Source organism: Chelonia mydas, chromosome 12, assembly GCF_015237465.2.
Source record: "Chelonia mydas isolate rCheMyd1 chromosome 12, rCheMyd1.pri.v2, whole genome shotgun sequence".
NCBI classification, from domain to species: Eukaryota; Metazoa; Chordata; order Testudines; family Cheloniidae; genus Chelonia; species Chelonia mydas.
In genome coordinates this window covers 27,874,820-27,898,450 of record NC_051252.2, presented here as the reverse complement: position 1 = coordinate 27,898,450, position 23,631 = coordinate 27,874,820, and the positions used below count along the sequence as shown (strand labels likewise).

The 23,631-nt window shown below is 40.5% G+C and overlaps 1 protein-coding gene and 1 long non-coding RNA gene across 3 annotated transcripts in view; both read right to left on the bottom strand.

Moving 5' to 3' along the window:
- The window catches only part of CDH8 (cadherin 8), a 190,902-nt gene extending 187,455 nt beyond the window's left edge, over positions 1–3,447 (bottom strand). For both annotated transcript variants that reach the window (XM_007059249.4, XM_043526361.1), the window contains exon 1: positions 2,875–3,447. The gene's annotated coding sequence lies outside the window, so the exon portion shown is untranslated. The remainder of the gene's footprint in view (positions 1–2,874) is intronic.
- Positions 3,448–13,371: 9,924 nt separating this feature from the next.
- The window catches only part of LOC122462601, an 84,861-nt gene continuing 74,601 nt past the window's right edge, over positions 13,372–23,631 (bottom strand). The window contains exons 4-7 of the long non-coding RNA XR_006285280.1: positions 17,919–17,995; positions 17,365–17,488; positions 16,339–16,439; positions 13,372–14,759 (exon numbers count right to left, since the gene is read on the bottom strand). This is a non-coding gene — a long non-coding RNA (uncharacterized LOC122462601). The remainder of the gene's footprint in view (positions 14,760–16,338; positions 16,440–17,364; positions 17,489–17,918; positions 17,996–23,631) is intronic.

The window sequence follows — 23,631 nt, the reverse complement described above, 5'->3', positions numbered from 1 at the left end:
TATATCAGGGGTCATACGGGTGAGCCCCCACGCCCTTAATTCCAACCTCTGACTAAAATGTCCCAGGCAAAGTACACAGGGCACTGAGACCTTCAGGAATCAACATCTTTACTAGGGAATTGACAAATGTGCCGTGAAAAAGAGACAGAACTTCTCTAGAAAGCATCTCTAAAAGTAATAAGCAAATTTATATCTGGTCTGTGACCGTGGACACCCTCTTATAAGCTTTTTGGAAGGGTCAGTGAGCATGGGCTGGTACGACTGAAGCAATCTGTGGAGGATTCCCTCCCATAGTACAATAAAGTTTTTTTTTTTTTTTTTTTTTTTAATGAAAGATGCTTTAATGTCATATAAACAGATCAACATTTGTTAAGCAGCCAAACATATTATTTTATTTAATGACTTTTTATAAGATAAGAAACCTCGCAAGTTGCTTTTTGTGACTAACACATTTCAATTAACAATACATTATTCCCTGTATATCATAATGTATCTATGTCCACAAAATACAGTTTCCAGGTAGCATAGCCTCTGCTGCAAGAGGCCCTCAACTTACAAACAGCAATAGAAACTGAAATCCTTTAAAGCCTATGATATTATAAAATAAGTATTTCAGAAAGATTGAAAAGTGCTTCAATAAATAGCAATTTTAAAAAGCAAACAGCAGTATTTAGAGGGGAAGATTATGGGTTTCTGCATTCAATGAGGCACAACTGCAAGGTTGAATGGATGGAAAATCTTAGACTAGAATATTATATAAGAATCAGTTCCCCGCATATAGCTTTAAGGTTGAAATGGTCACACAATTAGGCCAGGAGGTTACACTGTAGAGATCTTTTGGTTTTAATGTTATCAGATTTTATATTTGTGGACTTGATGAGTAATGCTTTAACATGTGTGCAAAATACCATCAATGCATTTAGCCATTTTGATCATTTCTCTTTGATTAAGACAGCTGAAAAAGTACATTAGGATCATTTGCTTGTTTTTATTTATTTGCTTGTTTAATATTTTCAGTAAACCTACATGTCCTGGAAACCAATTGTGTTATATCATCTTGTTCCTAACAATAGACTGTAGAGGAATATCTTCAGATTGCAGTCATATGGAAGTATCATATATATCTCTTGGTCCTTATTGCAAAGAAACTCCTCAGGAATTTACAAAAGAGGATGAGTAAAGTTAAGAGGATTCTTTATCTATAGCTTTGTTAGTTATCAGCTATATTCTTTAATTGAAACTGAAGTGAGCAGCTGTTAGCCGACTTTCTATTAAACACCAATGTTGGAGATTTGAAAACAATAGACAGTTAAATGTTATTTGATTTCTTACATTCAGCAGCCCAAGGAAACATCTGGCAATGATGACCATGAAGACAAATGGCTAGTCATTGATGAGCTCATCAAGTTGGCTGTTTAAACGTGTCAGCTTTTATGAAAGTTTGCATTGTTATATTCAGAGGAAGGGAAAGTATAGAAGATTTGGGGAGGGGCGTTGGGGGTAGCAGGAGCATTTGATACCTGTTGGTAACCAGAGCCCTGTTTTATAATGCTATTATGTGCCAGTTTGGATAGATTCGATTCCGTTTAGTCTGGTACTTAATGTAAACTGTTTAAATTGAGAAAGGATCTAGACATGACTGAATGGCCATCAACCACAAAGGAATCCCTGCTTATGTTAAGTGGTGGCATCTTTATGGTGGTAGCCAGTGCCTAAATAAGGACTTGAGTTAATCTCTTCTATATTATCCAACGAGAAATTTGGATTATATTGTATATATGGGTTTTCTGTGCTGAAGCCTTGCAGTGCTATAGTCTGATCCGGTGCCTTCTGTGCTCCACAGCTGATCACAATGTTCTTGTAGATCTGACACAGTCTAGCAGGGATGCTATCTGACAGCTCGGGTCTCCCGGTCGGGATGTTACCACCAAGCAGGTGTGATATCCAAGCAGAATGTAAGAACATGCCATTCCTCTTGCCTTTCTCAACCAGAGGATCAAACGCGTAGTGGAACAGCCCGCGTTAGGGGTCGGCAGTCCTGCATTCCTCTCTAGAAGCCTCCGTCATGATGCAACTAACAAGCAACTGGAGCTAAGGGGTTTGCGCCCTCTCCTAAGTTTCAGCCGGGTGCATTCACTATTTAGTCAACAAGCACAGGAAAAGAAAACAACTTATGGGAAAGAGATGGCTCTCTTGGCTACTTACAGCTAAAGCGTCCTTGCCACCCCAGCTTAGAGAAAGATAGAGCAGAACTGACGGGAGACTTTCCTTTCTGAACGGGGGAGAAGGATAAATCAGTCCAATTCCATCCATTGATTTATTTGAGGGGTTTGAGGAACCCTGGGGTCGGCAGTGATAAATAGGGGGGAAATCCCCCCCGCTTATGATTCTTCCAGCCTCCACCATTTACATATCTGGCTGGTGACTGATTTTTATTCTCAGCACGAAAACTGCAATCTACTTCAGTGCATGAATGCAGCCCTGCATCTATTCACCACAGTACAACAGTCCAGAGATTTATTGTACTAAATAAATAAATAAATAAATAAACCCACCGAGAAGAAACGGGTTCTCCAGCCCAGCGAACAGCTCACTGTGATACAAAACTCCTTCTGAACCTTTTAGAAAAAAAACCACCCACCCCCAAACTGGCATCCCATTATCAGGGAATTTCAAAGAATCCGAATTAATGAGCCACTACACTTCAGTCTAATAATGCATCTGTTTATAAGGAAACAGACACTGTTTTCCTTCTAGCAGATAGTGTCGGTGACAGTGTATGCAAGGTGCACCAAGTCAAAGACAAATCCATAGAGAGAAAACCTTCTACCAGTGAGAAATAAATAACTAGCTAACAATAAAACAGATACTCACTCTTGCAATGACCCAGGAAACGTCTTGCGAAGACCACTTCACAAATGGATTTAAAGGGTCTACTTCAGGGAGAGGAAAATATTAACCAGTCCGTCTGAATGGGCAGGATTCTCCGGATTTCTTTCATGCTTTTTGATGCTGCTGATGCTGGGGGAGAAGCTGGTCACTTAGACTCTCAGGTTTCCGTGCCTGCATGGTAAAGTGCAGTTAGTAATTTCTCCCTTTTGCAGAAATCAGCGGCAGCAGCTCATCGCCAGGAAAGCAGGGATATTCCAAATAAATCCACTAATTCAGGGGCTGAGCGCTCCAATGTGCCTGCCTGCCAGATGTAACTGTGAAGTGATGTGGAAAAGTGAGCTGGGAGCCTCCCCTGACAGCTCTTATTGGGCTGATCTCGGAGGCAGGTCTAGCGCTTGGAAATTCAAGGAAGCATTTTTTTTTTTTCAATCTAGTAAGCACACAACTTTTCTACAAATTTCAGAGCCATTCATTCCCGAGCTCCTTGCCAGGCGCCTTTCCAGCCTGAGGCTGGCGTATTTCACACAAACACTCGGGAGGAGGAGAAGCGGAATGGGAGCTGGGGAGGCGAAGATGGGACTGAGGACTGATGGAGATGTCGGGCAGGGGGGGCTCCGAGCAGAGAAGAGAAAGGGGAGCAGCGGGGTCTGCGAAGCAGGAGCCAGCTGACAGAGGCAGCCCAGGGGGAGCAGAGAAGTTGCGGGAGCAAGGCGGGTGGGAGGAAGGGCAGCTGGTGGCAGAGGATGCTAGTTCTTAGGGGTCCTGGGCACAAAGGGGTGGAGGGTGGCAGAGGGGGCTGGGCGGTAGCAGGGTACAAGATTTTCATGAAGAGTCCTGGGAGAGAATGTGGGGGCTGAAAGCCAGGGGCAGGGTGTGCTGAGAAGGGACTGGGTGCTGCAACCCCCAAGGTTCAGGGACGGGAATGGGGGGGGGGGGGGGAATATAAGGGAGAAGTCACAAGAGGAGAAGAGTGGGGAGACAGGCATCCCGGGGCAGGGAGGGAGAAACACCTTGGGAGCAAAAGGAGAGGGGTGCCTCCAGTGGGAAGAGACTCTAAGGACCCTAGGAGAGAAACAGAAAGTCCTCAGGAGACAGACACTCCCCAAAGTGGGGGTGGGCTGGGGGAGAATGAGGAGAAAGAGTTTAGTGGCCGTCTGGAAAGGCGCAGAGTTACCAAGGTAATGGGTGTGATAAAAGAAACTGAAGGGAAGAGGATGGGGAGAGCAGGGGAAGGGAGACACAAGGAGGCTGGAGCTAAAGGAAGAGGAAGGTTTGGGGAGGGGTAGAAATGTGAGTGGAATGAGATGAGGGAGGCCTCAGGACAGGAACGGTGAGGAGCTGGTGGGAGGTGCAGGAATAGGTGGGAGACGAATAAGGGATGATGGTGAAGCGATGAAGGAGAGAAAAGGAAGGGGGAAATGAGGGGCGTGAGAGAGGAATTGGGAGGATAGAGACCACATAGCATGTGAAAATGAAAGAAGGAATATTCTTAATCAGTATTGTGAAAACAGACACTGCAGAAGGAAAATTCAATCAAAATGTTCAGTAGAAGGCTTGGGGAAGAAAGGACAGAGGCCAGGGAGTTGTGCTAAGGGAGCTATTTTTTAAATCATTTATATATAAAAATAAATAAGGCCTGTGTGTGTGAGAGAGAGAGAGAGTCAGGTTTCTCCCCTATCATTGTAGGCCCATATCCAGTGTTCTACAAGTATAGCTGTGCTGGATGACCCAATTTCAGAGCTTTAGCATGAGGTGGAATGAGGCTAGGTCCCTTCAGTACAACAAGATGTGGCAGCACTAAGGGACAATGGTGTTGTAAGAAGTTCTCTTAACATGGTTGGGCCTCTTGGGATTACAACGGACCTTATGTCTCCTAGTTTCTAGTTCCAGTTTGTCATCACTGATTACCTGTTTTGGTTTTATACAGTGCAATCCCACAGCAAGCTGAATGCTTCTGAGAGGTACTGAGCATCCTCAGCTCCCTTTTCACTTTAGTAAGAGACGAGGGTGCTCAGCACCTATTTGAAGCATTCAATACTTATAGAAAGGGCCCAGAATGAAGTTCCTGTGCAAAGGATCTAAAGAATTCTGTTATGCAGGACAGATGAGGTGATAATAATGATCTCTTCTGACTCTAAAAATCTATTAACTGAGTTTGTGTTTTTTCTTTTGTTTTCACGTTGGAAGATGTGTGCCTGAATGTTGTTTTCACTCTGGAAGATACATACACACTCACATATGTATCTAAGACTCACACGTGTGTCAATATATAGTTATGTCTGTGCTGTGTTGAGTGTGTTACAGTTTTTGTGTAATTCTTTCTATCATGGTTCTGAAGGTTAGTTTTATAAAGGAGTATAGTCTGGCACATTTCTGTTGCACGTCCTTTAGTGCTCTGTGACAGAAGAGGGATAGGGATCTGGGGTAGGAGCAAAGGGAATAACCTCTTTTACTAAGAAAACATTTCATTTGGGAAGAGTGGTTAAAATCTTTTTGCAGTGCTGAGGCTAGTTTGTTGTTTTTGAGGGTTATGTTTGTTACTTATTTAATTGATTTATTTTTATGGTGACATCATTGGGGGCCTCAAACTCATTCTTTTAAGGGGAACCTCTGGGGGAGGGATAGCTCAGTGGTTTGAGCATTGGCCTGCTAAACCCAGGGTTGTGAGTTCAATCCTTGAGGGGGCCATTTAGGGATCTGGGGCAAAAATTGGGGATTGGTCCTGCTTCAAGCAAGGGGTTGGACTAGATGACCTCCTGAGGTCCCTTCCAACCCTAACTTTCTATGATTCTAAGAAACCTCAAACTTGCCTGGGCTGTCATGACTGTGTAGGAACAAAGGGTCTTTGAAGACTTGATTATAGATAGGAGATGAACAAAGGAGCCCCCTATTCCTACATAGGGTGAGGCAATAGGCTGGCTTATGTTTATTGCCAATGACAACTATTAAATGTTTTTATATGTTTGTCTAGGTCTGATGGAAAATGCAAACCAGCATTGGGGGTTCTGTGACTTTGATGTGTGGCATTTGTTGTTATAAGAGAATGTAATTGTCCCTGGTAAGTTATTCCAGATAACAGATGTTTCTCCTTTTGCCCAAAATTTTAATTTTGAAAATCCGTAAAATCATCAAAAGGAAACAGGACCTGGCATTTTGAAATGTGAAATTTCCAGGGGATGGAGGACGGATACCTGAATTCCATTTTTTCCTTCAGTTGCTTCCCCACAGATTCCAAATTTTTACTTACCTAGCTATCGCTCTGGACTGACTCCTACTGTCTTGGAAAAGTAGTTGCATACAATACTTGCCAATGTTATTTTTGTTTGTTGGAGCAGGGAATGATGAGACAGCTTGCAGTGCAATAAATAACATCAGCAATGTGGCTTCACTTTATTCAGATTTGCATTCAAACAAAAAGGTATCTTCCCCCTCCTCTTTTCTTCCACCAACTGAACAATAATATAAGAATATAGATAATGTCATGGTGAGGAATGAGGATGTTTTGCCTGTACTTCTTTACTCCTGGGTATTAATGACAGCTTCCCAAACATTTTCACCTATATTTAGAAAGCCCTCACATACCTGAAGTTTAATACATTTTATTCATACTGAAAAACAGGAGATTTCTTCATCTTCCAATGTGGGAGTGGGGTGGTGGTGGTTTAAAAGAACAACAACAACAATAATCTAATAATTCATAGATTCCAAGGCCATAAGGGACCTTTGTGATCCCTTAGTTTGACACCTGTGTAACACAGGCCATAGAACATCCACAAAATAATGCCTAGGAGCTTTTCTTGGAGCTGGGGATCACGGAGGTATAGGCCAGACCCCTTTTTCTTGGTCACTAACTGGGAAGAGAGATGACATGGAATGAATAAGATAGCTCTCTGCCATGTATGGATTCCCCTGAAGGGCGCAAATCCTCATATGGCAGGTTAAGCCTTAGCAGACCAGAGAATCTTGCCCCATATTTCTAAACTAACAACTTTATTGTGGGGGAAGAGAGAAAGGGGACAGTTGGGGGATGGGATTTTTTTACTTCAAGAATTCCACCTATGGTAATACACTCTTGTTAATACCCAGTAGTGCTGCTGAGGATGCTAGCTATAGATTATTTCCCCTTTAAAAATTAAATTCTAAATGTTGTGGTTATATTCCATACCCAAAGGAAAGCAGTGGCAACTAAAGAGGGAATATGCTTTTAAAATTAATAACTACAATCAAGGAAGAATAAAGAACATCAGATGTGAAATGTAGGTGAATAATTAAAGAATCTTTTTAAAATGTGGGTGCCTTCTGGATGCACACACTGTACCACAGTTAATGTCTGAAGAAAACTAGATCTCTGCGCCAGGAAATTTCACACAGAACCAGCTTTTACCTGATCAGGAGCCCCAGGAAATAGAGGTTATTTACTTTTCTTTGTCAGGAAAAGATTTTTTCCCCTCCATAATATTTTGTTCTTATCATGAATAAGGAGGATAGTAAACCTAATGGAACTTCTCATGGTCACACAGAGGCAGAAACTGTCTGGTTTCCGTCTAAAACTGTATGGAATATAATAGAATACAAATAGCTTTTCATCCTTTTCAGCTTTTCAAAAGGGGTTGTTGATTATTTATCGTATATTTGCCTGCTTTTCAACATTAAAAGAAGTGCCGTAAAATGTTTTCTGTGGAGAAGACAGCCGAGAGCTCAAGCCTTATTGAAAAAAAAAAAAAAAATCAATAGAAATAGCTTGAAGTGAGCTCACAGGGGGTAACTCAACAAACAACTGAGCCGCACAAGGACTGGCTGGTGATGAAAATGATGAACATCATATCATTTAAATAATAATACAAAAGTCAAGAACCTAAAACTGGGGTGAGGGGGAAGAGAGGGGAACCCACTATGTGAATTAAATTCCTGACACTCAGAGTTTAACCCCTGAGATCTTTCAGTGAAAGATTACTTCCTTCAGCACAGTATTTGAAAAATCAGAGGCTGAAGTTAGTTGTGGATATGTTATATGGGCCTGATCCAGAGTCCACTGAGGCTAAGTGAGTTTCTCCCATTGAATTCAGTGGGCTTTTGGTCAGATCCCATGTTTATTCATTCAAAATACTGCACATGAATTCCCACAAGCAATGCCACTTAAATAATAAGCAAGGTGTTTCAGAAGTATTAAAATAAAATCTATGCAACAACTAATTACTTATTTCACCATCATTTCACTAATGTCTCAGAGAGCTGTCTACTTTTGTCAGGCAATATTCAGATTTTACACATAGTTCTTACTTTTTATTCAAAATTATGTGCAGCATCAAGCCCTCCTTTGATTTTCTTCAAAGATTCATTTCATAGGATGTTGTTTGTTCCTTAGCTTTTCAGTATAAACCAGGCAACTTTTACCTAGAAATGGAACTCCACATGGACATAAGGATCTGATTGCAGCACCAAGGCCAAAAGGAATTTGAAGTAACTTAGTCAAAACCAACATGCGCATTTGGTAACAAGAGAATAGAATTTGTATTTGATGAGAGCATTTATAAAAGTCAAAAGACTGAGGAAAGAAAAGAAGAAAGGTATGAAATGTTTCTGAATGAGATGTGCGCTTTTAGTGGTTCACAGAGTGAATGCAAACATAACTAACGGTGCAAACAGTTTCTTATCACCTTCCTCCAACCTTTAAAAATATACTTGCAAATAGTTTGCATTCCTGAGAAATTTACTATGAGAAACAGTGATCACTAAGTGCTTGGAAAATTATTGAAAGACAGCCGATACTTTTAAAAGCATTATTAAATGATACTTAAAGCTGACACAAGGGAAAAAGGCAAACCGTGTAAGAGGCCTTTGATAGTAGGTCTTTGTCTTTATGCATTGACTGCAGTTCTTGATTTTTTTAAGATGCTACAGCTATAAATAATCTTTCTTTCAGAGAATCTTGTCTAGGTGAACGGTTTTTACAGGAGGATATTTTCATCATGGCCAGGTGTCAGAAGTGATAAGATTCAGGCACCACAACCACAAAAACTTGAGAGTGGCAGACTTTAGAAAAACACTCTCGAAGTGACCAAATATTTAAAAGTACTCTTTTTGCACGCTAGTCTTCTGTCACAGACGTTTCAGCAAATAGAAGATCTATTTCCCTGTTACCGAAGGCATGAGAAAGCAAGAAGCATGCTGGTTCTGACTAAAGTTACTTCAAATTACTTGGGCTCTGATGCTGCAATCAGGTCCATATGTCCAGGTGGAGTTCCATTTCTAGTCTCTGGTATGGCACACAGGTGCCAAGGGTGAATTCAATTGCAGGACCGGCACCTTTGTGTTCTTAGTGAATTATTTTCCTTTTCCCCTAAATTCCTCCATTTAGTTTTTACAAACATACGTATTTCTGAATCCGCTCCACTCTCTGGAGGATTTCAATTTCAAAATATGGAAGAAAAAAATAACTATTAATTTTCACACCAGAAGGTTTTCATATTCACCAATTATATTATAGAATGTATAAAAATACAATTATATATTAGGAAGTTTCTTATTATTCCTAGGGTACTGTTTGGAATTTTGATTAGTTGTTGTCAGGTTCACTATTAGGAAAACAGATATGGTTTTTATGTGAAACACTAAGATCAAGACAAAATAAAAAGAAAGTTGTGTCAAACAAAGCAATCAACTTACCTATTTTTTGTTGATTAATGCTTTGGATGTGATTCAAGCATCCTAATCCTTTGCTTTTAGCTTCCAATGTATAAGCAAGATACAGGTAACTTGTTCCTTTTTCAGTGGCTATGGAAATATCTTTTGCTCTACTTCAAGTGCCCTCTAGCGTGCAGTAACGAAGCAAGTAGCAATCTAAAAGGAAGGATTTTTTTTTTCTAACAGTCACTCTTCCAAATCCCAAAGTAATCTGCAACATTGTTTTCCCTCTCAGAGGGCATATAAACGAAGTTTTCACTGTATTAATTGTTTGTGTATATATAAACAGATCATCTCTTTTATATAAGCGGAGCACTGAGTGACTGAATCAGTTTGCTCTCAGGTGTTTACTCTGACATACTTTTCAGTTGCATAGAATTCAACAATCTTTTAAATCAGATATGCTAGGGTGCCTTAGGAGTATGTTTCCTAGCTACACAGCAAAACCAGAACCAACTCTTTGCCTCCCCCACAGGCAAGTTATATAACCAGCAGCAAAATACACTCATAAGCCAAGATTTTCAAAAATAGGAGCTTAAAGTTAGGCTCCTGAGACTACTGATTTTCGTAAGTGCTGAGCACCAACTGGTGCTTCTACTTTTGAAAATGTCTTTAATTTTTAAGAGGTTGCCGGCAAAAAGGATTTTTATAAAACATATCCTGTAATACATAAAAGGATACATCTAAAACTAGAATACTCTTTGGCACAACTGTGTGTACAACCCCAGTTCTGATTAGGGTGTTTGGATAATACCATAATACACAAATAATAAATAGGTATTGTTTTCGAAGGTGTTTCAGGGTTGTTGTTTTTAATTGCTCCCTATGCTGTACAAACAGAGGGACAGCCAAAGAACTACTGATAGACACATACAGTGAGAGAGCACCGTGGGACTGCATCCTTCCTCGAATCCAAGTCACTAGTTCGGCTACCTGTTGAGCTCATGTGCTGGTTCAACATACCAAAGTTACGTGGCTGAACATGTTGTGTCAGCCAGTGACGGGAAGCACTGTACTGACTCCGGGCACGATGCTTCTTCTCCACTACAGGAGGCAATCCATGCAGCTAAGCTGTTTAGCAGCCACATCAGCAGGATGGCGAGGAGAGAGGTGCCCGACAAGAGATAGAGAGGAAACAGAGGATGAAAAGAAAGCACGTTGAGAGGCTAAAGAAAGAACAGGAAGGAACACTGAAAATGAAGAGTTAGAAAAAAGGTGTAGTTTAACATGTGGGAAGAAAAGAAAAAAAAGCATCCATATTTCTTGTGGAATGACAATATTTTCAAACAAACATGTTTTTCACACTTTTTCTATGGACTGTCACCTGACCCTGAAAAGGTATTTAAGCACTTAACTCCCACTCTCCCAGACACATGCAGATGCTCACATACAGATCACATACAGATCTAGGAGTTCACGAATCTATCAAATTAATCTTTTATTCTAACTCCCTTTCCCCATTTTTCACTCTGAAATGACTGCAGTGCCAGTGTCTTGCTATAGTTAACAAGAAGGACTTTGCCATGGATTTCATGGAGTTTCTAAATAAAGCTACTTTTTTATGGGCCTGTAAACCACAATTGGTCTGTGAGCACAGGTGCAGCCACCATGTTAAAGGGACATGCTCCTTTAAGACCAGGGGTTGCTGGAGTTGTAGTCTCCAAATAAGGAACATAATGGAGAGTGGTCACTTGACTAAGTATCATATGACTACTTGCTGGAGATTATATAGAGCAATTCTCCTTGATCAGATTCTAAGTGCAGTGTCTCCATGGGGCCCTGGCAGGACACCTAGGAGATGTGCAGGAATGGCTACTCCAGGAGAAGGGCATGTCCTCTCCCTCTTCCTGCTTTCTGGAAGCTGGAAAGTCCTCTTTTGGCTGTTACTTTGATCCCGTTTTGGAAATATCCTTAAGTTAACATAGACTCCTAGATTTTAAGGTCAAAAGTGACCATCATGATCATCTAGTCTGACCTCCTGCACATTGCAAGCCACAGAACTTCACCCACCCACTCCTGTAAGACACCCCTAATCTTTGGCTAAGTTACTGAAATTGTCAAATCAGGATTTAAAGATTTGAAGTTATAGAGAATCTACTATTTACACTGGTTCAAGCCTGCAAGTGACCTGAAATGGCATTGTATTTTACCTCTTCAGTTGGTGTGCCTGGCCCCTCACCTGTGTGTAGTGGAGAATGCAAGAATGTACGGCCTGAAGATAGAGGTGAAACAATAGCAACAGTTCCTGATAGAAGGGGATGGAAAATGAACAATAGATAGCATGTGCTTACACGCCAGTACTCTGTTACAAAGCCCCTCTGGAATCCCACCCTGCATGTACTGTGTTGGTACCTGAGTAATTCACCTTAAGGATAAAGGGAACTACACGCATACATTGAAGAGAACTGAAAACTTATGATGACACAGACAAGCCTAAATTTGGCTACTAGTCTCTTTACTAGTTGGACTATCCTTCCCAAAGGTTGTTACACCCATCAGAAGTATATTCCTATTTACCAAAGTATTGTTACCAGGGCTTTTATTTTTATTTGTTAAAAAAATAAAAATAAAAAAAAAACAGTTGAAAAAGGAAGTCAACATATTGCCCATTAAGTGATTGCCCCTATGAATTGCTAATATTGTAGCTCCCAAGCTGATACTGTAATAAGGATTAAGAGGTGATACTGTGGTAAAAATAAAATATCCACTTCCTCTAAATATCACTTTATAATACCTGTACAACAAATATCACTGATGAAAGGGAAAATACATTATTTAAATCCCCCATGGCTTAATGCTGAAGTACTATTCATACAGGACTTTTTTCTTTTTCAGTAAATGGCTAACAGTGTACAGAAACAATCACTTGACTACACAACACACATTTAAATACCTGTTATGGAGGGAACTGAGTAAAATCGCCATACAGCCATTACAAACAGATGTTCTAAGGTCATTTCAGAGCTTAGTAGGTTGAACATATTATAATATTATTAAATGCTTGGTATTGCAATAAAAAAAAACACTTAAGAGCTGTGGACAAGATACTGTGGATAATAGGACTAGTTCAGCTCAGATGGGAGAATGATCTGACCCAATGTAATCTTGCGGGATTAAAACAAAACAAAAATTTTAGTAATTCAGATTAAAAGAAGTCAAACAAGTTAGAAGAAGATTACATCATGTTCACGTATAGAAAATGATGTGCCCAATCCTGGAGCTGCTATGGGGAAATAAATGGGAATTCCTCAGGGATTGGGGCTGCAAGATTGTGCCCTCAATTAGAATATTAAATGTAGCAAAATTATTTGCATATGATGTGCACTACAACTCAGTAGCCTCACACAGGCCTAATTCTCCTCCCATGGAAATCAATAACAAAGCTCCCAATGAATTGCTTGGGAATCAGATCAGGCCTTCTGTCATTATAACTAGAGTAAAACATGCAGGGTCTGATTCACCATTGTGGCAGCTCCAGTTTTATATTGGTGCAACTCCATTATAATTCACTAAAACTGGAGTAACACAGTGATGAATAAGACCCATATTTTTAAATTAAAATACCTAATATTCATCAAATATTTATAAGAATATAAAACAATTAATTGTGGCAAACATTGCATAATAAAGATGAAAGAGAAAATTATCCTTTTGAATTTTTAAGCTGACGAATAAAGACTATTACATTAATAAGACTTAATTGTATCATTAAATATTTAAAATTACTTCCTCTAATAAATGTTTTTATTTAACATATTTCCTTTTTTATCTATTACTTTAGTAACAATCCTATAGAATGTGAGCCAAAAAACCCACACACAAAAACAGCAGCACTGTTTGCATGTCTACCAAAAAGAGTTGCTTATTTCATTGTGCTTCTACAGGTAATGGGCAAATAAGGAGACATATGTTATCATCCCTGAGTCCAGGTAAACTGCAGGAGAGTAAAAATACACTTCCATGAAACTGAACTCTCTGGCTGTAAGTGGCAGGTAGGTGCTGCTCTTACACTGAAGATTTTCTGACATTCTCCCATTCTTGCTGTAGCTCCAGCTTGGCTCCACAGATGGTAATAGCTAGCATAAGTAAGTCTCCTATGGCAATCTGTGTTTTTACTTCCCTGTCATTGTAACTGTAAGAGTGGGTCTGATCTAGTACTCCCTCCCTTGTTAGAGCCGGTACAGAAGCACCAGTACGAGAACTGAAATGTTCCGATTGTTGAAAATCATCAGTCTACATTCAAGACAATAGAAGGGGCAGTCTGTGGAGAGAAACAGCAGTCCATTCCTGCAGATCCAGGCCAGCACTGCAGAATGCCCTCCTCTTCCTCCCTCACCGATTCCCTCCCTTGAACAATCTCCCTGTCCTGACTCATCTCCCTGCAAGCTGTGTTCTGGATCGGGGATGGGATAGGGAATAGAAGTCTGAGGCAGCATTACTGCAATGTGTCCCCAAAGCTGTTGAAGTTTGTCCAGACTTGTAGAATTAAAAAGTCTACCTAACTTCTGATTTTTTTTCTCCCTATCTTCATTCTACATATGTACATGCATCCAAATAACCTATGTATATTATAATTTTCCTTTTGAAAAGCTATGCATTATAATATATATCTGCAGAAACAGCGATTAAAATCAACAAAAGCTAACAAATCAAACCATAATATTTTTTCACAATGGACTTATCATAAAGAGAGGCTGATATGTAGTCCTTCAGAGAACACTGTAAGAGTTAAGGTCCACACAAGTAGAATACTCTACCTCTTTAGCTGCTGTACTGTCATGACTCATTCTTTCAGTTTTATCATCTTAGAATGCTTTGCTTCTCTATTTCCCCCCCACACTTTATTTCTCTAACATCTTTTAATATCTCTCTCCTCATTTTCCCCCATTCACCTTCCTTCTATACACTGGCCTTCTTTGAGATAATATCCTCCCTCTCTCCCTGCCCCACCCCCTTTGTTTCATCTTATTTATTGTGATCACAGAAAACTGTTTTCTGGCACACAAAAGAACACGGCTGCTTGCAGAAGTACTGTCATTATGCACTGCAGGTAGTGTGTAGAATATTAAGGAATCATGTAAATCAACTCCCTCAGTCCAATCTTGCATGCTTTTGAAAACTCTGAAGAATATTCTTCTTTTGCTGAGATCAGTTTACTTGTTTGTGCTTTGGACAACTGTCATCTGCAACAAAATAACATTTATTTTCACTTGGCAGCTGTAGAGTGCACTGGAGATGTAGAATCTTCCAATTAACATGTATGATGCTGCAAATATAAAAGGGGCTATCAACACATATTCTATTACCTATAGCTGACAGTCACACTGTAAAGTATCCTTTTTCCTTTCACTGCACAAGTAAAACATAGAACTACAAAGAAAGAAATACAGTATCAAGCTTTAACTCCAGTACCTTTCTCTTACCATTGTTCCAAGAACCTATTGATCAGGCTACTTTTCTGTAACCGTTCCAATTAAATCTGCCAGTCGTGACAAATGCCAGGTTACGTCATGGAACTAAGACTCAAATGACAGCAGAAATACTGAATGAACTTTCACCTGCATTTTGGTTTCTTTCCTTTCAAGCTGCAAAAGTAACAATCTTAGGATTTTTGTTTCTATTTGGAGAGGCTCATAAAAATGGCAGTGGCCCTGACTTTATAATTAAAATGCTTATTAACACTATCATGAGTGGCGGTTTCTCAGGAAAGGCGCTCAGGTCCACCCAAAAATTGGTCCCTTACTTGATAAATATTTGCATATGCATACAATATAGGCAGTATTATGGAGTATAGTGGGTTAGTGGTGGTCCCTCCTCCTCTGGTTCGGTGGGAGGCCACTCCGCCTCACTATGTCAGGTGTTGCCCATGGGAATTAGCAGAGGAGTAAACGGTTTAAGGCTCTGGCCCTTAGGCAGGCCAGAGCTGCAAAGGTATATGGCTCGGGCCTTTGGCAGGGTGGAGCACCAAACAGTCTAAAAGTTTCCAGCCCTCAGGCAAGGGCAGGGCAAATGAGCAGTCTGTGAGCTCAGGCCCTCAGAAAGGGGCAGAGCTGCAATTAGTCTCAGGTCTCCAAGCTCTCAAGCAGGGCAGGGTACCAAACAGTTTAGGAACCCAGGCCTCCAGCAAGACAGCACCAAACAGTCTAGGGGCTCAGAAGAGGGTTTCTCTGACTTCTGAGGCAGGGCAGAGCAGTAGGCAGTCTATTGCCTGACATCTTGTCTCAGGTAGACAGCAGACAAACACAGGCCTCATGCCCTAAAGTGGGGAGGCTGCCATCCTAGGGGTGGGGTTTCAGGGGGACCCAGACCCACCTGACTCCTCCAGGTCCCAGCCCAAGGCCCTAATAGCAGTGGAGTGTTCCACCACTGGGTCAGTGGGGAACCCAGCCACAACACGCTGGCTGGGTTTCTAGCAGCAATGCAGCCAGACTGGGGTCAGCTGTCCCTGGGTCACTTCCTCCCCTCCCCTCAGGGTGTACCTGGATCGGGGAGGGAGGGTGGAAGGGGTCCTCTGTTTCCTGAGAGTAGATGGCCAGCAGCACTCCCAGCAAGGCCTCAGTGCCTTGGTTGGCTGGCAGCTCCAGCAGCTCTAGCCAGTCTTAAGCTTGGCCGGGCTTATCTATGGTCTCCAGGACCAGTCAAGAAGCATCTCTCTCCTTCAGCAGCTGCAGCACAACTGAGCTCCAGGACCCACCCTTTATATTTCCTGTCCCGCCTCCTGACTTCTGGTGGGAGGGATGGGCACGGCCTGCATCTGCTCACCTGGGCTCAGAGAGTGGCCCCTCTCCCGCTCTGGATCAGTGGGAGGCCACTCTGCCTCACTACAGGGAGCTAAGGATACTTCACATCTTGCAGAATTCTTCCTAAAACACACATTACACTGAATTCAGTGGGACTAAAGTAGTAGTTATCCACATTGTTTGCTTTATAGTTCAATATAGATATGTATTTGGCTTAGTGTATGGTTTTCACACCAAACTCTCTGTGAAAGTGCCCTCAGACAGACTTTTAGTCTCCAAACCACAAATTGCTGCACACCCTCACCTGGAGTTGTCTCATACATAATTTAAAAATAAATGCAAAAGTGAAGCTAATGTTAACAATGCAATACTATCGAAGACTGACAGTGTAATACTGTGTGTCCTAATGGAATAAGTAGAGTTATCCATAAGGAAATATAAATATGAACCCAGGAGATTGTTTGAACACATATGTTTCAACTCATCACAAGTAATCTCAGTGGCCTGCAGGAGTGGCTTCTTTTACAGTAGTTGCAGATAAATATGCTTGACACGATGGATTTGACATGTTTACATCACTCACGGAAGTGGTACTTCTGATAATGGCATTGTTAAAATACTCAAATTTAAAAAAAATCTTAAATTCATATTGCAAATAAAAATGGGATGAGCAAGACATTTGGAACATAAGGCTTTCTTTGGAAATGATCCCTAAACAGAAAACAAAGTAAACTGAAAGATTATTCTTTGGTATGTCTATTTCTTAGCTAGTGGTTCACCCTGTTATATATCATATTTGTCCTTTATTTAAAGGCAGAGAAAGGACTCCCAATTGGTTTCATCTTTCCCTTGTCTGTTCCTTTTACCAGACCAGCAATACTTATAACTCTAGAAAATTTGGCACAAGAGCATCCTCATGTTCTGCTTCAATTTTTTCATTACCATGAGGTGCAAGTAATCTGTAGAAGCAAACAAAAGCAAAAGAAGAATTTGGCTGAAGGATGAGAAAATCAGATGGTCATCAGTGACAAAGCTCTTAACATCTCACCTCTATTTGGTGCTCATTGTAAAATGAGTTGGTGGTCTCAGTCCTTTGTCCTAGAGGTGAGCTGTTCACATCACAAAACCACCACCACACTGGCGCTGAGTGTTAACCATTTTGGCAGCTTCAGCTGAGAGAACATGGACTGAATTAGAACAGAGACTGAACTCCCCTCTCCCCAGAAGCAGCCTCTCCAGGTCAGGATTGAGGCACACTAGCAGGGCTACATGAACAAGCATTCAGTGCTGCTACCCACACTGAACCTGTTCTATGAATAGACAACTCCATTCTCCAGGCCTGTCAATCTGTCACCAAGAGACAATGGAAAGGAAAATTAAAAGGTTGTGATGTTTTCTTCTCCAAATATAGGATTTAAGTCATCTCTAAAAAGTGCAGTTGCTTGGGTGCTTTCACTCAGATTTCAAAGCCCGTTGAGAATGCTAAAACCACATAAGCAAATCAGAATAGGTACCTCTATTATAGCCCAGGATATAAAGATGCAGAGGTGATAAAGATATTAATGCAGAAGTGAAAGGAAGAAAACACAGATGTAATTTTACTGTTTTGTTTTTCCCTTTGCTGTTGTTGATGGCATTAAAAATGCTAATGGCTCTGGTTCTCCACCTCTGGCTCAGATCTGTCAATGAAGAGAGCAAGGGTTAGTTCCTCTGTCAGTGGTGCTGCTCTCTGGAATGACAATTCAGGTAACCCAGTCTCGATTTTTGTCATGCAACTGTGTAAAGCAACGGCTCTTAAATTCCACTGGAGAAGAGGGCTTGTGGAAAGTATCCTAAAGCAGAAAAATGCATGGCCCGGTAAGTCTTGAATGTTTCCATCTGTACTCTTTATCTGTAAGTATGGAAAGAAATTAGTGAATGCCACTGTCCCCTTTACCCGCAGTGACACAGTCTGATGGCATCAATATAAATTGAAAGAAGATCCTGCTGTATTAAAGCAGAATAAAAGATTCAATCAGCTGTGTGAGCAGAATGGTGCTTAGTAACTATAGGCCTGACCCTGTGAAGTGCTGAGGGCCTCTGGAAGGCCAGGGAGTTGAGAGTGCTCAGCACCTCCCAGGCTCAAGCCCTTTGTGCTCCGACATTTGCAATTCAGTCCCTCTGTAGATTAGGATTGATCTTCCTTGTTTCAGCATGCAAAAACCTAAACTGTAACCTTGAAACTGTCATCCAGCCCTCGAATATGGCCACAGAAGTAGTGGGTGCAGCATCCTCTTGAGAAGCTGCAGAAGGAAAACCAGAGGTTCTGTACCAACAAACATACTATATAATAACAGTGGATTTGGGTGTAGCAAGGTTATATATATGTATGTAATTTGCTTTTTCTTTATGAATTAAGGGTATAATGTATTCACATTTTTTTCTAAAATACATACTGTTTGCATATGCATTTTTAAATGAATTTAAATAGACACTCCAGGCTGCAAATAGCTAGAAAAACTTCATGGGAATAATCTGCTTACCCTCCCAGGGTTGGAAATGCATCAAGGCTTGCTAGGGAGCAGTGCGGCAGCAGCAGCCTTACCTAGCTTGTTGCAATATAAATGATGGTCATGCTCCTTCTTCCCATGGGGCAGCAGGGGCTTGTTGGTGGGAGGAGTAATACAGCAGTTGGCCAAGTTTGCTGGTTTCATTACAGACAAAGTGAGTTTTCTACTGAAGTTGTTAGAGTTTTTGTGATCAAATGAATCACGAACTCAAAGCACGCCACAGGAGGTGTGCTCCATGGGGACTCCAGAAACTTCTGTTTAGAGTTCACTGAAACCACAGTAACTTAAAATGACAAAGATCACATAGCCATACTCAGACTTTTTAAACAAACTTAGCATAGCTTTGATATGCATCTATATCTTTAATACCGATTGAGCACTTTAGGATTTGCTATTATTTATTTATTCTTCATTTATAATGTAGCAGCATCCACCATACATTTGGTTCTGTGCAAATATATAGGAAGGCAAGGTCCCTGACCCAAAGAATTTACAATCTGAGGCCCTAATTCTGTAAATGATTCTGAAGAGGGAGATCCCTGCATCCATGAGGAATCAGTTACAGGAATAGTGCCTGAAAATATGACAAAGAAAAAAAAAAAAAACAGGCAAAGGAGGGGGATGGACAATAAAGAATCCTGCTGCAGTATAGAATGTCTCTCATTTTTAGCTACTGTTCTGTTGTTTAATACGGAGGAAGAGAACATGAAAGTCAAACTGAATATCTTAGCCCTCCTGGGGGAAAATAGTATGAATAAGATTAAAATGGAAAGAAGTCTGGATGTGGTGGGGCAAAGCCCTTCCTGTGACTATGTTAGTTCTAGTTATTTAGCTAGCATACAAAACCCAGTGAACTAACAGAGTTTCATGTGCACCCTTATGATCTTGTGTTTGTCACTTCTGATAGCCACCGGTGTTCTTTCTTCAAGAGGATTTCAGCAAATGTGCCTGACTCTGTTACATCTGGATGTTGTCCCCAGACTAACAAGAGGTAGCTTTTGCCACTAGGCTCTTCTCTGGCAGATGCATTTACTAGCACTGTTTATTTTCCTCCCTGTAAACTGCAAACCATTACCTTGCATTTACAAAAAAGGTATGATCTCGTCTCTCTTCATTTAGACTCTTACGTTAACCAGACTCTGATTTACTACTTCTCCCTACAGAAAGTTGTTCATAAAAATTCTTACCTAGTAATAGTGTAGGGCTAAATTGTATAAATCAGTGTAGCTCCCCAGAAATCAATAGAGAAGCGTTCTATACCCCACTAACTCAGGACACTGGGGCAGAAAGAAGAGATTATGTGTTAAGCAGTGAGGTCATGGAGAGAGTGTGAGGTGCAAGTCAGCTGCTTCTGGAGGGCAGAGGTATCTGATCACAGATTGCTGCAAGAGAGATTTGCCTATGTGCATTTTGCTACCACCCTCATTAGAAGAAACAGAATTTGTGCATACTATTTAAAGAAACAAGTTCCACTAGGAAAACACTGGACTCCACAGTATTGATTTCCACTCACCAAAATTCTACTACCATTCAGCAAAGGGGCAACAATACATTTTTATCTGATGACCTTGCTGAGACCACATGTACAATTTCATACACAGTTCTTGTTACCTGAGTGTCAGAAGATTAACAAAAGCTAGAGTGAAGAGAGCCCCACAAAATGTTATTTTTTCCTCTTATATCATTTTCTCTAGCCCATTAAGTGGATAAAATAGGTATAGTTTGGCAAACGACTAACAGTTACTAAAGGTGGCCACAATAACTGCATGTATTTTAAAACTGTGAACACCAAGGATTGCCGAGGGAGAAGGCAGGGAGATGGGGATGGCGGAGAACTGGTGCAAGTGGGTACAGTGAAATGGAAACATTGAACATTCCAAATTTATCTTTACAAATTAAACAATAATGTATTAACAGGAAGATCTGATGATTAAATATGCCCTGTACATTTCTAATTTTTCTCATTTCTTTCATGTGTCTTCATCATGAAGTTCATGTACAACATTTTACATTGATAATCAATTTTACAGGACACATTTACCCATTTTCACCATTTTCATAACATAACCAAAAGTTAGATTTTTCAAGACTTCAATTAACAGTCAGACTGTATCTTGTAACTTAGCTGAGAAACACTTTCTAGAAAACAATCCAATTTTTTGGCAGACCATCTGACGAGTTCACAACTTTTGATCAAGCCTTACATTATGTATCATCAGTATTCTTTTGTTCACCTAGTACCTACCAATTTTGCTCATCAAAACCTAGTACTGTTTAAAATGTGGAAGAAGGTTGGCATGCTTTGTGGGCTATTTATGAAAATGAAGAACAGAATTTAGCATTAATATACATAAAATGACTAGATATTATGCACCACAGATCCAGATCAGGTTTAGCTTTTTAAACCCCATTGTATAAAGCATTCTCTCACCGAGGGACAGAAAAATTCAGGTGAAGAAATAATTACAAAACGAAAATCCAGTTCAGCTGAGGACATGTAGTATATTAACATTATTCTTATCACAGCAGGTTGTTCGTAAATAAGGCTTACATCTATTAATACTATTTAAAAAAAAACAAAAAGTAACATTCAGACTCTAAATGCAAAATATCAAACGTACTTTATTTCTAGTGCTAAGATAGAAGATACTAGAGCCATAGTTACTGTAGCCATAACCCTTTCTATGCAGTGGTACTTTCATAGTTCACCTGCTAAAATGAGGGACTGGGTCACTATATAGAATTCAGAACACAGGAAAGACTACAGAATGTGATTTCGGTAGTACTGGGCCAGTAAGTAGGACTATTTGCAAAGCAAGCAACTAATCATGAGGATGGAGGTCCGAATCTGGCTGACAATAGAGAATGTTATTCCCTTTTCATCATTATAAACCAATGTCCTGAAATTAGCTTAGGATGTACTATGCCACTGGAGAGTGTCTTTTAAAAGAGAGAAAAAAATCAAGGTCCTGATTGCCTGTGATAATTAAAGATCCCATGACACTCTATAAGTATACAAAGATACTACCCCAGTGCCATGGGCAAAATCCAACATGTAATTACATCCTGTCTAGCTAATTCCTTTTGAGGTGTCAAATGAAAAAAAAAATGCTTTCACTTCCTGTCCTAAACTTGTATTGGATCCTTGAGCTCTTGAACAGCTGTGTTTTATCCCATAAATGATCCTTGTGTATAGTTTGCATATGAATTTGTTATAATTATGCCGTGTTTATGGATCATATGGGATGACAAGCCATAGTAAAGTCTAAGGTCTTTACTGTAACGAGTCTGCTGGCTGGTCTTACTGGTCAACAAGAACTGAAGTTCCCACATGATCTTGAAGATTCCTCTTTTCCAGAGGATTTTTTTTCCTGCTTGGGTTATTGGAGGAAAAATGCTCATTGAGCATTCAGCAAGTTTTATAGCTGTGATGGAACAAGTCTGAGAGTCTAATTATTGGGGTTCAGTATCTTACTATGACAGAACTGGCTGTTGCCATAATTACATCAATCATTACTACTTTTCCAGGATGATTTGCAGATGGCAATTTTTCTCCATGGCTAAGGTGCTATGATCAGTGTGCAGCTGTGAGCCCGTGAAATTCATTCAAAAGAGGCACATCCAGGATCAACGTTCCCGTTGGATGAGAGTTTTCTATTTATTAATTTCTCTTGGATGCAGTGACATTAATTTTAATGGAGCTATGCCAATGCACGCTGTCTGGGGATTGGGACCAATGTTTTCAGAGTTCACCGTAAATGGGGATGAACAAATGTTCCTTTAACAGGATGTCATTCTGTTGTCATTAGGCCCACATTCAGGAGTACAGTCAGCTCTCTCCTGCTTGTTCCTCTCCCTGTTCTTTCTTTTCATCTGGCCACCTGCAATGTCAATATACCTGGAAAGGGGAAGGAAGGGAAAAAACAACACAAAATCAATCCACTGGGGAAGTTTTTTCCCCTCTGCTGTGCATTGATCTCCCAGAGTTATTTATAGATTGTGACATTCTTAACCAATGCAGTCTTTGTGTTCTTGCCTTTGCTTTGATGTCATCATCATGAAGCAGACCTCTATAGTGAACAAAGGAATACTTCATAAAGGCATCATCAAGTGGGAAAAAATTCTCCCTCCTGCCCCCTCCACCACGCAGGATTAGTCAGTCCTGTCACACAACAGAAATAGCACTTGAGTGACAGCATAAACTCTGATGCTGGATAGCCCTAGTAGAGACAATAATGATAACAAAACATACCACTTCCCTTAGTTATCAAGTATTTAAGGCAGACAATTAAGTGATTGCTCTCTGAATAAACAGAAAAACATGTGTGTGCTTCCTGCAATTCTACAGCTCCTATCTAGTGGATTGCATACTTCAGATACGTCTCTTTTATCCAAAGAGATCCATTGCTCAACTATTGCGCCAACAACGTGTAACTAGGGTTTTACAGACCCTCAGACCATCTGCGCTGCTTGGCCCTGAGCTCTTCCTTCTCAGCATGATTAATATGCAGTGCCATATCCCCGGATGTGTGGATGTCTGTCTGACTACACCTCATTGATTCACAAGCAGTAGCCAACAGGCAGCATCATGGTTAAAAAGGAATAGCAGGGGTGCAGCTCTTGCATAATGAAGTGAACAAGGGATCAGTCCTTACATACAGACAGTCGTGCATGAGATTTTTGTGTGTGTGTGAGTTCTTAGAAACGATAGGGTACATTTTAAAGTCTCCCACATTACAGGTTTGTGTTTGAAATTTAGCTCTAGC